The sequence below is a fragment of the Lissotriton vulgaris genome, chromosome 1_1, assembly GCF_964263255.1.
Source record: "Lissotriton vulgaris chromosome 1_1, aLisVul1.2, whole genome shotgun sequence".
NCBI lineage: Eukaryota > Metazoa > Chordata > Amphibia > Caudata > Salamandridae > Lissotriton > Lissotriton vulgaris.
The window spans coordinates 562,086,532-562,099,574 of NC_141685.1; positions in this window are offsets into that span (position 1 = coordinate 562,086,532).

Below are 13,043 nucleotides of genomic sequence, written 5' to 3' on the forward strand. Positions count from 1 at the left end.
CATCTGGCGACACTAAAATCGTGACAACCTAAAATGGGGAAAAAATATGTTAATATGCTGCATATAATGTCTGCCCGATTCTCATCACCATTAACTAAGATCTGAGGCACTCTTAAATTATTTTGCCATGCAGACTTCAATGGACTCTAACACCCGCTTCAGTGTTTTGCCGATACCTAAATATGAGGCAAGGAGAATTAAATATTTAGTTTATAATCTGAAAGCATTTTAAACCTATGATAAAGGCTTCACTACTTTGAATCTTCACTAACCACCTTGTCATTGCAGTTTCCTTTTTACATTGAAAATTAAAACTTGAAGTAGTGGCCTGCGTTCAGAAAAAGGTGGAAAAAATCAAAGCCGTACGAACAAATGTGGCAGAAACTGTTGTATGCAGACCTGTGAATACTTTTTTGCGACACGTGAAATATAGACATATATATATATATATATATATATATATATGTGTGTGTTTGCGTGTATGGGTGTGTGTGTGTGTATATATATATATATTGTTGAAGGACAATGTGCAGTGGGTATATTGATTTAAAATATGCGTCAAAGTAATTTTCATTACATTCAAAACGGACGTTAATAACCCTCACGAATTCATATTAAATGTTCATTCAGTGAAAAAGGTAATCTACATTTCAAATAACACGATGTTTTTATTATGAAATGCCAACAAGGGTGAGCAAATGGCCCTTTTTGGTCATTTTGCTGCTCATTCACCCTCATGGATGGGGAGTGGAACATTAGTTTAGAGTCAAAGGTCACTTTTTTAGTACGCTTGGTTCACTAATTTCGCCTGCTTTTGGGCTGAAAGGTCATCTCTGTTTAGATAAGAGCTCTGACCTCTGGATTTGAGAACATGTTGTCCAGGAAATTTTATTTATTGTGCATGGGACCCTAATGTTTCTGGGTCACGAGGCAGGGGATGAAAAAAAAAATACCTTTTTTACTCTCTGATGCGTTTTGAAAATTGCACCTTTGACCCATCGTAACATGAAGGCTGCTGGGAGAGCATCATTAGCAAAAAGCTACTCGGATCTTGTGCTTTCCCTGCCTGATAACGAACAGAGTCTTAGTGAAGATGAAAAGTTTTATGTTATTATGTGTATGCCACCTTCCATTAACTACACTTGGCAAACATACACATATTTCATGACCGGTTGTGCCACTGTGGCAGCCAGGTGAAGCCTTAATGTTTGTAATACAGGAACTTCTTATTGCCAAAATATGCAGTCTGCAAGATAATTAGGGCCTCCATTCAGAGCTGCCACGTTTGGATAAATAAATGTTACTGTAATGGAGCACTCACTCACACGGCTCTGTTCATCCGCCATCATGCATCAGAGTATAGGTCTACATATTGGTTTGAAGTTATTCACCACATACATTTACGTTTGTTAGATGGTCATGCTAAGGGAACACGCCTTTCATAGAAGCTGAATGCTGACTTTTCAGGTGAGATCTAAGGGGCATATCAACAACGAGTGGTGATAATTATCGCCCAGCGCGCCTAGCGCTGATTTCCTTAACGCCGGCTATCACTGAATTAAATCACTTTGAGGCATATTACCAAGGTGGGCGATAGGCAATTATCGCCGGTTTAGCAGCCGTTTTCGGCCGCTAAGCGGCGATAATTCTATCGCTATATTAGCAAGCTGTCGCTAACTAATGTTAGCGACAGCGAGCGGTTTGGGGCCCGCTTTGCATGTCAGCGATATTCATCATTAATGACATGCAAAGTGGGAGTACCCAACCTGTTAGCGACTGAAAGCAGTCGCTAATGTTGCTATCGCCTATTAGCAAGGCGGGCGTATCAATGGAAATATTCCCGCTATCGCCAAAAACTAACGCCTGCTCAGACCAGTTCCTAGCCATGTTATCCAATGGGAGGTAGATAACATGGCTAGAAGCATTTGGACGCTAATGCGTGAATATTGCTGTATTGTCAGCGATATTCACGCTATCGCCAGAAAAATTATCGCTCTGGAGATAAATATTGCTAATAGCACGTTATATCAGCAATAATTTCCGGCGATGCTTGGCGATAAAAAAATCGTTGCTAAGCCTAGTTAGCGATAAATATCGTTGCTCGTTGGTAATATGCCCCTGAGTTAGTGCGTTAACATCAACGCATAACTCAAGGGCGATATATAATCCAGCGATAGCGGCGGAAAAGCCCCTTATCACCACATAAACAAAGATAAGCGAAAAGCGTTAACTGTTCAGCCCGCTGAGATGGGAGTGTGGATGTAAACATACAATCAACCTCCCATAGGGCATACTGCTAAGTCCGGATTTCAGCAGACGTTAGATTAGGCGATAAGGGGAGTTTAGCGCGATTCCCATTACCGCAATGCTGGTCTGTGGCTTCCTTGTAAATATGGAGAAAGCTGATTATGGGAGGTATTGACATTTATTTAGTTGAGGAACGCCTACTTTGCATCTCATTAGAGATGCGATGCGAGGCGTATTCAAAATGGTGGCTGTCACACGAAACAAGCGTTAGTGTGTGCTTGATGATAGGGCAATATTTAATTTTGCCACTTTTCGGACAAAAATGCCAGATAAAGCGGCGAAATCGGGCTTGATAATATGCCCCTAAAGTCCTCGAAATCTGCTCGTTTTTCAGCTGAGCTACATCTCTAGATTTTTCAGAATGTATTTAGAATTCCAAAGAATGCCAGAGTTGTAGAAGGATGTATGTCAAGACGACAGAGCCACCATCAGTCTCATGGTAGAATACCAGTGCTAGTGACACAGAGTAAATCAGTGAAAGGCATTAATGCTGCAGCTGATAGAAGTGCCCTCATATGATGGCTGACCTTGCTCACAGCCACATTCAGTTTGAGTTGCTTTGTTTTCTATCAGTGAACCCAGTACCAAAGTCCTTCATGGTGGAGAGTGGTTTTAAAAAAAACAAGGCTCGTGCAACACAGATGCTGTTTTGCAGATCATTGTACCTTTATTGAGGGTAGTCATGCACGCGTTGATTATCCGGGTACTGACTGCTGGTTGTTTTTTGTACTTAGTCTAAAGTTTTTTTTCGGTGTTGTAGTGGACTGGAAGTGACCCTTTTCCACTGGTCCGTGGCTAGAGTAGGTTATGCCTTACCCATGTTCTTGAGTTTTCAAGGAGGAGGGCACTAATAAGGGTAAAAGTCATTAATTATAGAGGACATTCAGGGCCGGACTGGGAACCACAACCAGCCCTGGCAAAGTGCTCGGGGGGTTGGAGGTACCGCGGAGCTCTTTGCCGGGGCCGGTTTTCGGACGATTTTGCTACAGGGCCGCTTTTGCAGCTATGCTGCAAAAACAGCCTTGTAACAAAAACGGCCCCTAGGGGCCCAAAACCGGCCCCCACCCGTGCGGCGCACTAGGGGATTGCCCGGTGCCCGCTATGAACAGTCCGGCCCTGAGGACATTAGATAGTTTGTGGAGATGGGGCAGTGGTGATAGGTGGTGCAATCTGACACACATGAAGATTACTGCCTCTCAGTTTATTAAAAAAAAAGCTAATCAAAGCAGATACAGTCACAGGGGCCCTGTCCCAGCCAAAGTGAGAAAGAAGCATTGAACTTTGTGTCGTGATCAAGAATGCAAATTAAAATGTAGAGATTTACGCAGATTGCTCCGCTATTGCTATAGAACTTTTTGATATGTCGTTATTTGACTGTACTTTTATGGATATATTCTTGTATCCGAATAAAGATTTTGAATTGAATTGAATTGAATTGATATAGGACCATTGATCAACAATAACTTACATTCTTATAGTTAATGTCTTATGAAAAAAAACAGATAGATCTCCCCAGTTCTCCATTTCTGTTCACTGTTGCTGTGTGTGGTTGTGGAACTTTCCATACTTCAACATCAAAGGAGTGAGCCAAATGCAAATGTGTTAAAAAGTGACAATTTCATAAATTGTTTCACAGACAAGCACCATTCTGCATCCACACCAGCACCAACAAACCTTTATAATTTTCTTGATGCGTTGTTTACAACAAATGTTTTTTTTAAATAACCCGTTAAGCGCCATGCAAAATCCGCCGCGCTGCAGGCGTTCTATTGCGCAGGCCGAGGTAGTGCTCACGACGGCTGTTGGCCGATGGCAGGATTGAAGGGGTTAATCAACATTTATCGAAGGATATGGGTGTAGAGATTGCTGTATTAGTATTTCACAGAAGGCCCAATAGTATGACCGAATACATAGCCAAAGAAATGTTTTTTATAATGAATAACATTTCAAATCTGTTAAACCACCTTCAGGGGCAGCTGGTGCAGCAGCGGTTTCTTTTCAAGGGTGATGGGGCTCCACCCCCTTCACTTTACCCCAGAGCATGTAAAAAAAAACAGAATTTGTTAGGGTAAAAACTGCTTCTTTTTCAGGAAAAGCATTGTAAACCCTTTATTTGTCTTGCTGGCGGCCGAGGTGGCAACCTGCTGCACAGTGTCACTCACTGTTTTTTTGTTGCAATGACGTTGGCATTCACTAAAATTCCAAGTGGCATAGCTGGGGGGGGGGCGGAGCTGAGCAAGTTGTCTCTGTCGACTACCACCACCCCCCTAGAAGAATTTGTTCAAGGGACATGGGTCCCTTGTTCACATTGCCACTCGATTCAAGCTAGCCTGGCTGATGAGGGGTGTTACCCCAAAACCGGTCCCATGATGCTTGCTTCCAGTTTAGGGAATACCTGGCTTAGCAGTTCGGACTGGACTGTACCCATGAGGCACATGGTCAAGACTGATTTGCATATAGCTGAATCGGTACTGAGGTGGTTAAGTGAGATAAAGAAGGATGATGGGTTTTACCCCGATATATGACTGGGGGTGAGTGTCTGAAAAGTTTCAGCGCTCGGTCCATCATCTCCTGGTGTATGCTGTGTTCACCCTAAGTTGGCAGGGTATGCCCAGACGTGCGTCCCTTGATCACTTTGCCACTGGATTGAAGCTAGCCTGGCTGATATGGGGTGTTACCCCAAAATAAGTCCAAGGATGCTTGTTTTTGGGCCAGGGAAGACCTGGCTTGGTAGTTCAGGCTGGACTATTCCCATGAGTCACAGGGTCAAGACTGATTTGCATATAACTGTGTCGGAACTGAGGTTGCAACTTGAGCTAAGAATGATGATGGATTCAACCCAGTGACTGGGGGTGAGTGTATGAAAAGTTTCAGCCCTCTGTCTCGTGTTTGCGAAGTAAAAGCAAATCTGGGCAAATTATTTTATCTCTTTGCCTAAACCCAGAAATTATTGAATAGGTTAATGTAATTCTATGCCATTCTCTCTGTCGCTTTATTTTCCACAGCAGCAAGAAAAGATATATAAACAAACTACTTTTCCCATGAACATTGGGGAAAAAACAAAATCGAACATGAGTCCTATCACAGTGTCCATGCACCGGCAGCTCCCATCATGCTCTGCTGTCGTTTCCTCTTCCTCTTTCTTCGCTGCTCAGCAGCAGGTTAAGTTGGTTTTTCCTTCTCTCCTGGGTTTGTGGGTTCTGTGGCTTGAGCGTTTTGCCCCTGGGGTCAGGCGCTTGTTTTGTTTTTCCCTCACAGATTCCTTTTTCGGTCGCGGGACGCTTCGGCGCTCTTCACGCGATTCTGGTGCCCAGTAGTGTGCGGTGCGGTTATCTCGCCGCTAGGGGTCAGTGTCTCGGCTGCTGCGGGACCACCGTCAGACGCTTTCTGGAGTGTTCTGTCGCGGGTTTTTTTCACCAGCGTGTAGCCTGTACCCGGCCACCCGGCTCTGACACCCTTCGGGTCGCAATTTAGGTTTCCCCTTGCTTCCCTGACGCCCTCTTTGGGTTGTACTGAGACTTTGAACACCCTTCGGGTCGTAATTGTACCGGAGTTCGGCGTGGGAACGCTTCGCTGGGTGGCGCCCCTGAAATCTGAGGGCTGCAGCGTTTCCAAGGGCTAGTCCCGTTAATTGTGTGCCTTTGGCCACCCATATCGCTGGGACCTCCCCAGACCATAGAGTGCCCTTTGGGGGTCAATTCCGGTCCCCTTAGCGGACCTCTCTGCCCTTTCGAGCCTAATTTACCTCAATATGCAGAGGGAGCCGGACCAGTATACAGAGGAGGATCCTCTGAATGACGTCTCCTTGGACGATGACTTTTATCAAGCGGTCGACGACTCGATCTATCGGGCGGTAGACCAGGCAATGGTACCTCTTGAGCAACGGCGCGGTTGGATGAGGCGTACGCTAAGCTCGCCGCTCTTATCCCTGCGCCTGCTCCGGCCTCTGGCCTGGACACTTTAGCTGCAGAAAACTGCTTGATTTTTTGATGCTGCCCCCCTATTTACAAGGCTGTCATAAATACGGGGCAGCACCAAAAATAAGACCAGGGAAATTCTGGTCTTAAACCGGCGCCACAAGGAGAAATTATCAATTTCTCCTCGTTTTTGTAGTTTCCATGTGACAAATCGGCATTATTGATTGCTCATGTGCAGGAAGGGACCCCTTCCTGCACATGAACTATCATTCCCTGCAATACAGGCACCCTTGCACTATCAAGGGTGCCTGCGTTGACGCTAGGCAGCTACATTTAGTGGCAGCAGAAGGGACAGGGATGCACCATATTACTGTAAATACAGAGTATCTCTGCATTTTCAGAATGTCAAAAAGCGGCGTTACCAATTGTGGCATAACATCACATTCCGCCATTCTGTTGTAAATATGCCCCTCTGTTTCTTAATTAAAATAGTTGATGCAGCTCTGGAGCTTAAATCAGTACTGCAGCAAAAATAGATCGCATGCTCCTCTGTTATGTGTGGGACAGGGCTTTAAATAATTGCCAATGCTTCACCTTCACAAAAAGGTGTACCAATAATAATAATAAGCGGCCTAGCGTACCAGGGTTCGAACCTGATAACTGTGGGCACTATGACAAAGGGCATGGTCTTTTTATCACCCTGAGCTATCCGGTATATAAGCGAGTTATTAGAGAGAAAAACCATCTAAGTGTGCCACGCACAGTATGCTTGAGGGCAGACAGTTTGACAGCTACTTCATCAACAGTCAGCTTTTTACAGAGCTGACTGCAGCCAACCTCTGGGACCTGCTGGCCCAGCCAAAAGTAGGGCTTCTGTGACGGCTGCACTTAGAAGTACTTATTCAAAGTGATAGTTTAATTTTAACATGAACCATCAATGAAATATAAGGCACAACAGTTGTCATGTAAAGCCTGTACGTGGCCTAGATTAATATAGAGCAACATTACAGTATATTAAATCAATCACAATAGCTTTTTGTACAGTAGGTATTCTGAACTAGTATTTGAGAGTGATTTCATTCACAATAATGATAAAAAAGGAGTTTTGGTGAAATAAAATATTTGCTTAAGATTATGCAATGTAAGCAGGGAAGCTGTGATTTACCCAGGTTTTCTGGTTTAATTAACATTGTACAAATCAACCAGTAAGTGGGTATCTATTTTTCTTTCTTCATGGTAAGGATTTGATTACACATTGTGGGCCCGATTCACAGAACTAACTTAAGACAAAATCCTAAACTTACTACTTTTGGTATTCACAGAAGTTAGGATTTTGTCTTAAGACAGACTTAAGACAGAATCCTAACGTAAGTCTGTCTTAAGTCTGTCTTAAGACAAAATCCTAACTTCTGTGAATACCAAAAGTAGTAAGTTTAGGATTTTGTCTTAAGTTAGTTCTGTGAATCGGGCCCTTTGTTCATTTTTCTGCAGTTTTGATGTAGCTTGAAGTACGTGCGAATCAGAAAGGGCGCCAAACAGCACCATGAATTGATAACACCCAGACACTGTCAGGGCCCATTGCGAACCTTCAGTGCCAACTAGGCACTGAAAGTTTGCAATGAGCCCTGACATTTGTATGTGCATGCAGGCGAGGGATATATCGAGGCGCTGAGGGGCAGAATGGTGCTTAGTCAAGACAGATGAACGTGTTGTGTTACCCCAGGGATGTGGCAGCCTGGTCCAGCTTTTGGGAAGTATTTGGTTAAGTGCTACGGGATGAAATTAATGAGGACTATGGTGAAGCATGTGTACAGTCAGCACTTTAGTGGTTTAAATGACAAGAGAGCTGAATCAATCATCATTTCATGTTCCATAACCTCGTGGCATCAAGTACAGATAGAGATCCGAAAAAATAGAAAAATGTGGTGGCCCGTAATGTGAACCCTCAACCGGCCACCTCTCCCTCCCCCCAGCCCAGCCCCGTGACTCATAATCTTCACCAGCTGCCACTGATGATCTATGAATGTGATGTAGTGCTCTAACTAACCTAAATTGCAGCAAAAGGGCCAACCAAGCATATGTGGCTTCATCCTGTATGATGGGGTTGCCCCAGATGGAAATTTAGATAAATACAGGATATTCTTATGGCATGCTTTTTCTTACATTTGCTAAATAGCCTTGGACTTTGATATCGCTATTGTGAAATAAATAGTGCATTACCTTCATGTCTACAATTCAAGTCTAGCCGTCGACAGAAGAAAGAAGCACTGGTTATTTTTCCCAGAAGTTTAGACGGCTCCTTACATAACTGGATGGGTTGCCGTGATCCAACCATAAATGCCCCTTTGCCCCATTCAGATTGTGGTCTCATTAAGTGTAGATGATGGTTGGAATTATTTGCAACAGCTGATTGTTGTTTCTAGTCTGGCCCTGGTCCAGAAGAGTTGCAGATATCCCCGCTATAGGATTATTTTGAGAAATCAGTAGCAAAATGGTGCATTTTCCACACAATATATCTATAAATATGTGTGTGGCCATAGTTGATAGAGGCAATCAGAAAATTCAATGTCACATGACACAATACATACCATTATATTTCTCTATAGTTCTATGTTTCACATCATATAATTTTTCCTCCATATTCCTTCCAAGTAGATTTTCTGTCACCGTTGGTCGGTCTTCGGATGCGGGGGACGGTGGCGAGGTCGGGGGAGAGGAGCTGGCGGTTCGGGGTGTAGAAGGTGAGTCGGCTGTTGAGGTATGCCAGTCAGGTGTTGTGGCGTGCTTTGTGTGCGATTGAAGGTGATCCTCTTGTTGACGGGAAGCCAGTGTAGGTCTCTTCGGTGGAGAGTGATGTGGCTGTGGTGAGGGATGTCGAGGATCAGGCATGCAGAGGCATTCTGTATGCGTTGTAGTCGTTTCAGGAGTTTGGCCGAGGCTCCTGCGTAGAAGGCGTTTCCGTAGTCCAGTCGTCTGCTGTTCACGAAGGCCTGGGTGACCGTTCTTCTTGTTTCAGTGGGGATTCACCTGTAGATCTTGCGGAGCATGCGGAGGGTGTTGAAGTAGAAGGACAAGACGGCATTGACTTGCTTGGTCATGGAGAAGTTTGAGTCATCTTCAGACTGCTGTTCTTCATCCACTCTGCGACAGCTTTCATTCCTTCGTGGAGGTTGGTTGTGGCTGTGAGGGGCTCCTTGGTGAGGGAGAGGATCTGCTGGGTGTCGTTGGCGTAGGAGATGATGTTGAGGATGTGCAGTCGGGCAACATGGGCGAACGATGCCATGTAGACGTTGAACAATGTCAGGCTGAGGGATGATCCTTTGGGTATGCCGCTGATGATCTCGGAGGCTTCAGAACGGAAGGAGGAAAGGCTGTGCTCTGGGTTCTGCTGGGGAGGAAGGAGGGGGTCCATTCCAGGGCTTGTCTCGGATCCCTGCATTGTGGAGGTCTGTGTGTAGGGTGCGATGGCAGACAGTGTCAAAGGCAGCTGATAGGCCCAGGAATATGAGGGCCGTGGTTTTGCCGTTGTCCAGCAGGGCCCTGATGTCATCGGTGGCGACGATAAAGGCAGTTTCGGTACTGTGGTTGCAGCGGAATCCGGACTGGGACGGGTCCAGGATGTTGTTCTCCTCGAGGTAGTGGGTCAGTTGTCTGTTGACGGTCCTCTCCATGACCTTCACCGGGAACGGGAGCAGGGAGATGGGCCGGAAGTTCTTGAGGTCCCTCAGATCCGCCTTGGCTCTCTTGAGTAAGGCGTTGATCTCCGCATGCTTCCAGTTCTCTGGGAAGGTTGTGGTCTCAAAGGAGATGTTGATGGCCTTGCAGAGATGGTGTGCGAGGGTGGCTCTAGCTTTGTTGAAGATGTGGTATGGGCATGGGTCTGACGATGAGCCGGAGTGGATGGTGTTCATGATTTTGATGGTGTCGTCATCGTTTATGTTGGTCCAGGTGAGCAGGGGGTCTATGTGGGTGGTGGCCATGGGGTCTGAGGTGTTGGTGGCTGTCGGGAAGGTCTGGTTGTTGAAGCTGTTGTGGTGTCTGTGATGTTGCGATGGAAGAAGGTGGCAAGGGAGTCGCACAGGTCTTGCGATGGTGGGATGCCGTTGATGCTGGAGCTGGGGTTGGAGAGGCACAAAGACATACACCCATACAATGCCACACACATACACCCACACAAGACCCTGACACACTCACACTCACACTCACTACTACCCCCACACACACTCAGCGACTGCACACACATTGTCACACCAACTCTTACAATCCCAATCATGTAGTCACACAGACAATGATACAACCCCACATACTCACATTCACACACAGACACACATACACCACCGACACACTCATACTCACCTACACACTTACACCACGACACCCCCAGCGACTGACACTCTCAAAACAGACACTCAAGGCCTGATTCACAAAGGGTGTACTCATTGGGGAGCATCTGCACTCAGGGCAGAATTTCCCCAGTGAAAATTCCTGAGCGCAAAGACTACCCCACTACTGTGGGGCCTCCCCAATGAGTGCTGAGGCCCTTTGTGAATCAGGTCCTCAGTAACAAACACATTAACACAATCTCATTTATACACACAGTTACACATGCACATACACAAACCCCCACACACACAGATTTACACCCCTAGCACACTCACAGACACATTCACAGAGCACCAGTTAGACACACACACACAAACTAAGCCCCACACACACAAAACCACAAAACGCAGAGACTCATTGTTAGAAATGGGAGTATCTAGTTGGCAGGTGGTTACCCTGTCCAAGTAGGGACCCTTATCCCTAGTCAGGATAAGGGGGATAAACTACTGAAAGAAACCCTGCTGACCCCTGTGGTAACTTGGCACACGTGGTCAGGCTTACCTCAGAGGCAATGTGTAAAGCATTTGCCCATATCACACAGTAATACAGTGAAAAGACTACAAAAGGACACCACACCAGTTTTGGCGAAAAAAACTATATTTATTGGTGCAAAGAAGAACAAAAGGATAAAAGACCAATATACAGTAGTAAAGAATATACACTTTGCAAGATTGACTTTAAAATGCAGTTCCTTCCATGCTGATGACGGCCGGGAGCCGTCATGGCACACAGTGCTCGTGTGCTGATGACGGCTCCCGGCCGTCATGACAGTGTCGTAATTTGATGGAAATCAGGTTAGCGTTTAGCTCAGCTACACGAATTTCTTCTTATCTTGACTATGTTTTCGGAGGCCATCTTGTATTTCTGGCCGCCATTTACATGAACATGCTGCCTCGTGGTCAGCATGCCCTTTTGTCCTTCCTCTGTACCAATGACCATCTAACTTGCCCAGCAACAGGCTATTTTTAGTACTGGTCAAGCTTGCACATGAGTAGTCAAACCCTCTGTATTAGTGGATAGTCATCGCTTAGGAATGTGCCCCAAACTGACCAGTGGTGCTAAAACCCCTCCCATGAGTTGGCTATGTTCCAGAAATGTCCTTATATGTACCTGAACTGAGCAAATGTGTTCCGCCCATCTTTTTATTACTGTACAACTGTATAAAAGAGGTCGCGCACCGATGTTCGGTGTGATACTTCTTGCATTGCCGAAGGGTACTGTAGGAATGTACCACCACCCCATGGGGTCTTAATAAACTTGTCTTTTGCATTTTCCAGTTTCCGTGCCAATCTCTATGTTACGGTGTTAAGGAGTTTTTGCAGAGTATGTAGGTCTGGAGAACCCAATACCACAAATTGGCAACCACGAAGGGACTCATCGGCCACTCGGATGCCCGAAGGAGAGGTCGTGACGAAGGATTGGAAACTCGCCATGGACGCGTACGCTGCCACTGAGTGACCCGAGTCTTGGCACCTATGGTGTTTTTTCCTTTCCTTCTGATCTGACCTTCCAGGTGGCGCCAGTCCTCGACTGAGATCCTGATCGGTTGGGTTGCTGTACAGTGCCTGTTTGGCTTTTTCGATTAAAGAACTTGGCAGTTGGAATCTGGATACTTGAGAATTTTGGTAAGCTTGTGATTGGTAAGGTAGTCTACGGACGCTTACTGTGGCTTTTTGAATTTGTTTTGAGTCAGCTAACATTTGGTTCTATGATTTGAGTCATATGTGGAGTGCACCTCACATAGGCAGGCAATGTAGAGATATTTCTCTGACTTTGTATTTGTTTGAACGGCACACCATGTGTAGAACAGATTAAGTGCTATTTTATGTAATATCGCATTTTCGTGATATATTGACATGCCTGTTTTAAGCACACTCCGAGGAATGTCTTGTCTTGGAAAAGGTACCAATTATCGATTAAATGAATCTCAGCCGGCTCCCACAGAGGGGACACCTAATCGCGAAATGTACATTAAATTCGGCCTTCCCCCTATTATGTATAGTACATTGTGGCACAAATATACAAAATCTGATCATGAATTACAATGGCCACTACATGGGTCGTTTGATTTACGAAAGGTTCAGTATGTGGAGCAATGTTTGTTTCAGCGCAGGTCTAGACAGGATATGTTTGATTGTGTACGTATGTGGGAGAAAGCGGTGCGTGAGCGAATGAAGCATGAATAAGCCTTGGCGGATAAAGAGCAGCGAAAGACTGCTCGTGATAAAGCTTTACAGCTGGAAGAAAAAGAGTTGCAGGAAAAGAAAGAGAGGGAGGCACAAGAACTTAATTTGCAAATTAATGGTCAATTTCCTATTCGACGTCCACTTTATCCTGTCCTTACTAATGAATCTGATGATTTTTCATTGCTAGACCGTTGCCCGCCTCCGTATGTTTCACCTACGGCTCCGTGTGAGGGATCGGATGAAGATGATG